We start from the raw sequence: 6,858 nt of genomic DNA on the forward strand, positions 1-6,858 counted from the left end.
CCGGCACCTTGTGTCAGCGGGGGTTTCGTGGCAGGGACGGAGCCGCTCAGGGCAGCGCTGCGTGGCGCGGGCTGTGGCGGCGGCGCAGGGAGCGGCGTCGTACGGGGGGCCCGGGCAAACCCTCTGTGGGGAGGCGGCCCGCCGAGCGCCCTGCCTGCACCCGCGCTGAGGCTTTTAGTAAACCTTGAGCTGAGAGGTGCCCCGCCAGGGGCTGTCCTGTGCAACCGGAACGGCAGGGGCTGTGTGCGGGGGTGTCGGCGTGTCGGGGTGCGGGTGTGTCAGCTGCCGCTGGCACTGCGCCGTTCGCTGAACCCCCACGAGAGCGCTGCAGTTGCTTTCAGTGGGAACACACCGCGGGGACGGCCTCTGCTCAGCACTCGCTGGGACAGAAGAGAACTGCTGCCGGCACAACTCCGAAGGGCTTTCAGGGCATCGAAGTACTTCAGCGCTCACTCTGGTCAGCCCTTGGCTGTAGAAAGCTCCTGTATGTTTCAAAGCCTTTTGAGTGACTGTGAGATGAGAGATCTGTTTTTCAACCATGTATCCTGTCATTTTTCTCCCTTTCTGTCTGAAATCAGTGACTTTTACCCAGTAGAAACAGACCGTAGGTATCCTGGTAGTTGGCATTGCAGACATGTTTAAGCTGGAATGCCGCGTTGCAAATGTAGGTGGAAAAAGGAACTCCTGGCGTGCTGTTCCGTGGGAGTCAGCGTATGTCGTCAGACTAATTGTATCATACATATCCTCAGTTACCCAGGCAGTGAATGTATCTCTTCCATATAGACATCATTGGACCTATGTTTTGGTAGGAGAGAAGAAATAACAAACTGTCTTCAAGACAAAACTAGAACTGTATTTTCCTGTGCCCTATGAAGACCCTTTCCCCGAGCCAAGGAGTCAAACCGGCTCCCAGGACAGGAAGAAATCTTAGGTTAAAGTAAGAAGGTACCTACTGGGTAGATTTATTAGACTCGCTTACAGGCAGTAGCTGTTCCTGATGAGCTGGCAGCATTGATTTCACGGCTGATTTGGTACATACCTGAAGGAGAACATTACCCTCCCTTTGTCTGGAAGATTTTCTATGCCGGGTGAATCGGACCTGCCCATTTGGAAGGCACGCTTCAAGTAGCAGGCTGTATCCGAGATGCTACGGTGTTTTCCTTCACTTTTGCTCTTCAGGGTTAATTGGCAGAATGATGGATGTAGTAATCACCCAACTGAAGAAAGGGTCCTAATAGCCTGAAGTAAGTTATTTGTAATTCATAATATTAGCACGTAATCGAATAATATTTGCAATAAACTAAACTTACTGAAACCAGTAAATTATCCTCTAAGTGAGACTACAGGATGAACACTAACAAAAAGAATAATCTGGATTTTACATTGTCATGTACCTCAGAATAGGCTCCGTTTGGGTGGGCTCCCCTGAAATCAGCCGGTACATTCCCAAGAGCTGTGTGGCTGACGAATAGACTGACATGCCCTGCAGGACAGAGACGTTTTCAGTGTTGCAAGGGAGGGCTAATCACAGAACACATTGCCTGCAGTTTGTTATCCAGGTGTCCGCCTGCCTCTGCTGCAAGTGTGTGCCGTGCACGTGGGCACGGCTGAAATGAGAGGACAGGGAGACAGAAGGCATTAATTCCGTTTCCGTCTCTGCCACTGATTCACTGGAACGCTGCACAAATTATTTACTGTTTTTTTCTTCTACTTAAGCCTGTAAAGGTAAAAATTGAAATACCTGCCTTACTTTAAGGAGGCTTAAGTGTTTAGTTTGAAAAATGCTTTGATATGCTCTCCTGAAAGATCTCACCAGGTAGAACATCGGGGGTCCCATCCCTGTAAAAAATAACAGCTTCCACTAAGGGACAATCATTTTGGATATCTTCTTGATAAGATAGCAGGTAGATTTTTCCCTTTATCCTAAAAGAGGGCCTGATTTGTGTTCCCGATGAAGGAAAGATAAGCATGTGGCTGCACAGCAGCCGTGTGGTTAGTTTGTCACTGACTTGCTGTGTGCCTTTGGAAGAGTCACTTAAGCATAATTTGAAAATCTTTTTTAATAAAGCATGGTTTAGATCTGCATATGATGTATTGAGGATTTCTTTTTTATTATTAGATTTCCACATGAGAAAATTCTGGGTTTCTAATTCTTTGGGTTTGTTTTTTCTTTTTTTGCAGGCGACCTGTTAGACAACTGAATGGGTTCTTTCAGTTCATACACTAGTAAGGCAACGAGGGGGACAAACCTTTACAATGTCGAAGCTTTCAAAAATCTCGTTTGACTGTAGATCGTGAAACAAGCGAACAAATGTAAAACCAAAGAACCTTAAACAGCTCAGCCAACTCCTTCCCTCTGTCAGCAGTTCCACTGCTGCTTTCTGGCTGTTTTTATACCCCCATGCCCCTATTTTGCATCAGAGTTTTTTCAAACAGCCCCTGGAGTGCTTTGGTGAACAGTTTTCATTTTCAGAAGTAAAAATCAAGCGAATGAATGCTCCGTTGGCTCCAGGACAGTGTGCGTAGGAGGCGCTGTGTCGTGACAAGATGCTCTGTAGCGAGCCAGATATTAGCAAAGTGTTGGACGGAGGCAGCTGTGCTAGCCGGGGCTGTGAGCCACCACACGGGCCCTGTGTCTGCCCGCTCCCGGTGCCAGGGCTGCGGGGCCGGCAGGGCCCGAGCCCCCCGAGCAGCCTGACACCGCCGCACCAGCCTGCTGCTGCTGGAGCCCGGGCACAGGCGCCGGGCAGTGCGGCAGGCGCAGCGGCCACGCGGCGTGCCGGGACCCCCGCCCGTCCTCCCTGGCCTGGTGGAGCGGCGGCCTGGGAGGCAGGGCTCTGGACATGTTCGTCAGCCGTGTTCTTCGTCGGCGGCAGAGAAAGGCCTTATATTTAATTGTTTGTGTAACGCTGGCAATCTCCAGCTGGAGTACAAAGCAGCATTAGCTTGAAACCCGGAGACCAGCAGGGTGAACTGGCAACTTAATGGTTACTGCGCGGGGAGAATTAGTCACGAGTTACTGCAGCACTCTGAGTGAGCCCTGTGTTAGTCAGAAGAGAGGTGTGAACCGAAGCTTGTAGGTGATAAGCCAAGACAAATAGTTAACAACTTACGGTGAGAAGTTGGTGTCACTGGAGGTATTTTGGTGTTTTGGTAACCAGGGGACCATCCTGTCTTTCTTTTCCCCTGGCAGGTTTTGCTAAAAAAAAGCACATAGGTGATGACTGGCAGCTTCCGCAGGGGTAACATCCGTGGTTGCAGAGCTGCGTGCTCTGGAAGGTCAGATGGGTGATAAGCTGACAACAGAACGAGAGGCTCATACAACAGACTGTGGAAGACGTACTGAGATTGTCGGGCTGATGGAGCTGTGCAGCAGCTGTGTACACCGCTGCCCTAAGTAACTCGTCGTCCGCGAGGTGGGTTGTGTGCAAACTCTGCTGGCAGAGCCTCATCCAGCAAGAAATTTAACGTGCACAGAACTTTTCACCACTAATAGTTTAATGAAAGCAGTGAAAGATATCCAAAGATCTTGCTTAATTTGGACCACAGTAACAAAAAAATAACTTCTTGGATTGGTTTGGTTAATTTGGTAGGGCATAAGTAAATTTAGAGAGGGCACTGAATTTCCAATAATGAATTGCCAAGGTGTGTCTGTGCCTGCCTTGCCTGGAGAAACTGCCTATATTGAATTGATTTCAGAGCTGGAGAATTAATTTAGTGTGAACCAGTACCGTCTGTCTTGCAGTAGCAGGGATGTGTTGCATAAACCCCATCCAGTACATGGTTTTAGAAGAGTTAGAATTCTCTGACCAAAGAACTACATTTTGTTTCAAATCAATACCATCGCCATACAGCTGCAAAGCCTGTGCCTCCTAAGAGGTACCTGAGGTGGAGCCTGGTCTTCATGAGGAGAAAAACACGGGTCAGGCTCCCTGGGGCAGTGCATGTTTTTAAGAAAACATTGACTGTTGGGTTCCTTATATTCAAAACCATCACGGACAAGCGGGAGGATAGGAAGATCTGATGTCCGTGGTGAATCGGCCTAAGAAATCCACATTAAAGAAAACCTTTAAAGTGAGATAGCTGATCTTTTCAGGGTCTGGGTTTTGATTCAGACCATCTCAACTTTTACTTTGGACTGAGAAACATCACGATTACTGAATCCTTTGTATCATAGCGAAGTCCCGTATCATCTGCCATTTTTCTTTCCAGATGTTTTGGTCATTTGATCAAGAGAAAACCCCTCTACAGTAACAACGAGCAGCCAGCACTTCTCTGATGTCTTTTGTTCAAAGATTTCCGGGGCTTTATGTCATAGCAGCAGCACGTTGTGGGTCCACGCAGTGATCTGGGGTTGCTCTGTTTCATGGCGTCTGGGCTCACCTGTCTTCAAGTCCCACCAGTCTTTGAGGGTGAAGCTGTTGGGGATTTCAGGATCCAGCCTGAGGGCTCTACCGGGAGAGCCTGGAGTGCCTGGTGGAGAAAACGAGCGTCCTCGGTTCTGGGCGTATCGCACCTGCCTTCCCCAGTAAGGGAACCGGTATCTCCACTCATTCGTTTGAGGTAGTTCTGGGGACTTTGTGGATTAAACCTCAGGGCCAACTGAGGTGATTACCTGAAATGTCCTTGAATGGAAAGAAACGTTTCAACCATTACAGTAATGATTCTTTGGCAGAATGGCTGGAAAGAAACCATAGTAACAATGTAAATTAGATAGTGAGAAAGGAAAACATAAACATGTTAGAAGTACTGACTTGAGTCAGGATCAGGACTCTCAGAACAGCACTATTGTCTTTCTGGAAATTACCAGATAATTACAAGACCTTTTCTGTATGTAGAAAAAGCACGATAATCAGCACTGCTGCCACTAGCACCACGCTGTGTGGATATTACCTGGATTCAGTACAAATCTTTTCAGCGTCGTTTATTTCCTCCAGCTCAGTGCTGCATGAGACCCTTTTTGTTTCTGACAAGTCACAAATACGCTGTTTTCCAGCTGACTCTCTGTCCTACTAGCATGTTGCACTGCAGGGAAGAGCTGGATTATCTCTTGCTTGTGGGGGCAAAACATTTTAGATCCAAATTCATGAACAGCAGAAACACAATTTCACGTTTTCTTGTGGATGCGAACAAAATCACACATATACGTAAGAATGACCACCTTCCTCTATTCTGCTGCTCTAGCCATAACTTACCTTAAAATGCACATAATAATAGGAGAGTGAATTCACCGGGGGGCAAACCCCACTGGCTTCACTAGACACCTTTAGAGGCTCATCTCAACGTTCCTGGGTTTGCTATACAAACACCGCCAGAAGAAAGCTAAGAAATAGCAGCCTTTTGATCTGTTCTCATTCCCCTCTGCTCTGGCCTCCTGAGACCCCACCTGCAGGACTGCAGCTCTGGGGCCCCCAGCCCCAGGACAGGGACCTGCTGGAGCGGGTGCAGAGGAGGCCCCGGGGCTGCTCAGAGGCTGGAGCAGCTCTGCTGTGAGGGCAGGCTGGGGGAGCTGGGGGCGCTCAGCCTGCAGCAGAGAAGGCTCCGGGAGGCCTTAGAGCGGCCTGCCAGCGCCCGAGGGGGCTGCAGGAAAGCCGGGGAGGGACTTTTTGTCGGGGGGAGCGGTGACAGGACGAGGGGGAACGGCTCTAAACTAAGAGAGGGAGGTTTAGGTTAGATATAAGGAAGGAATTCTCTACTCTGAGGGCGGTGAGGCCCTGGCGCAGGCTGCCCCAGGAGCTGTGGGTGCCCCATCGCTGGCAGTGCCCACGGCCGGGCTGGGTGGGGCTGGGGGCAGCCTGGGCTGGGGGCAGGGGGCGGCACTGGGTGGGCTTTAAGGTCCCTTCCAACCCAAACCATTCTGCCATTCTATGATTCTCTTCCTACGTTCACAAAAAATTCTCCCTCTGCTGAGCTATCTTAGACCTCCGTAGCAGAGATCCACAGCAGAGCTCCATACCAGCTTGCCGCTGATGGAAATCAGTGCACGGCAGGCCACCAGCAAGGCCCTGTATGTGGAACTTGCACACGGACGGGAGATTACTGCGTTGTGTGCATGGCTGTTAAGAGAAATGCCAATGTAATGAACATTTGTGTAAAGCTGAATGTTACTAAGAGTGCATTCCCAAGGTATGCTAGAATTAAAGAGAGTTTTAGAGACCGTCCTTCCCTTCAGCAGTTAGAAAGCAAAAAGAAAAGGCTTTTATGTCTTTGAACGCCGGGTAACCCAGAGCTGCCAGACACCTCAGTAAAAGGCAGCAAACAACTGGTGGCCACCTGTGGTAGGCATGCAGAGCAAAGTAGGTCTGTCCTGCAAACGCTGCTGGTTTCCACGTGTCCTGCCTTTCTGCGCAGCCCAAGCTAAAAGAGGGTCGCGGGCACCTCTTGACCAACACCTGGAGCGCCCGCGTGAGCTTGTGCTGCGTCACAGCGCTGCGTGGAACCCCGGCGGGCTCTGGGGTCCCCAGCCAGGGCGGCACCGCAGGGCCACCCACGGCCCTGCCGGTGGTGTGAGGCCTCGGGCGTGCCGCACTGTGCGGGAACAGCCCCTGGACGTGCTGCAGGTGGCACCGTCCTCGTCCTCGCCGAGTGAGCTTCATCCAGAGTTCGGTTAGACTCAGCTCTTATGCTAATGTAACAGCCAGCAGATGATAATTGCTTCGCTTATTCATCGCTAAAGACCTGATGATTAGCAGGTGAAAGGCCCACTGGGATGAATGCAGCTCTGACAGGAGGAAGGAAACTTCCTCCTTCCTTTAGGGAAAGTTATTCTGGCTGGCAATAGGACTGCATTTAACGGCGTGAGGTTGTTCCCTTGGAAATGGAAAGCAAAACAAAACCAGTTATAGAAGAAATTTCAGC

The sequence above is a fragment of the Anser brachyrhynchus genome (genome assembly GCF_964034855.1).
Source record: "Anser brachyrhynchus genome assembly, chromosome: 10".
Lineage (NCBI taxonomy): Eukaryota > Metazoa > Chordata > Aves > Anseriformes > Anatidae > Anser > Anser brachyrhynchus.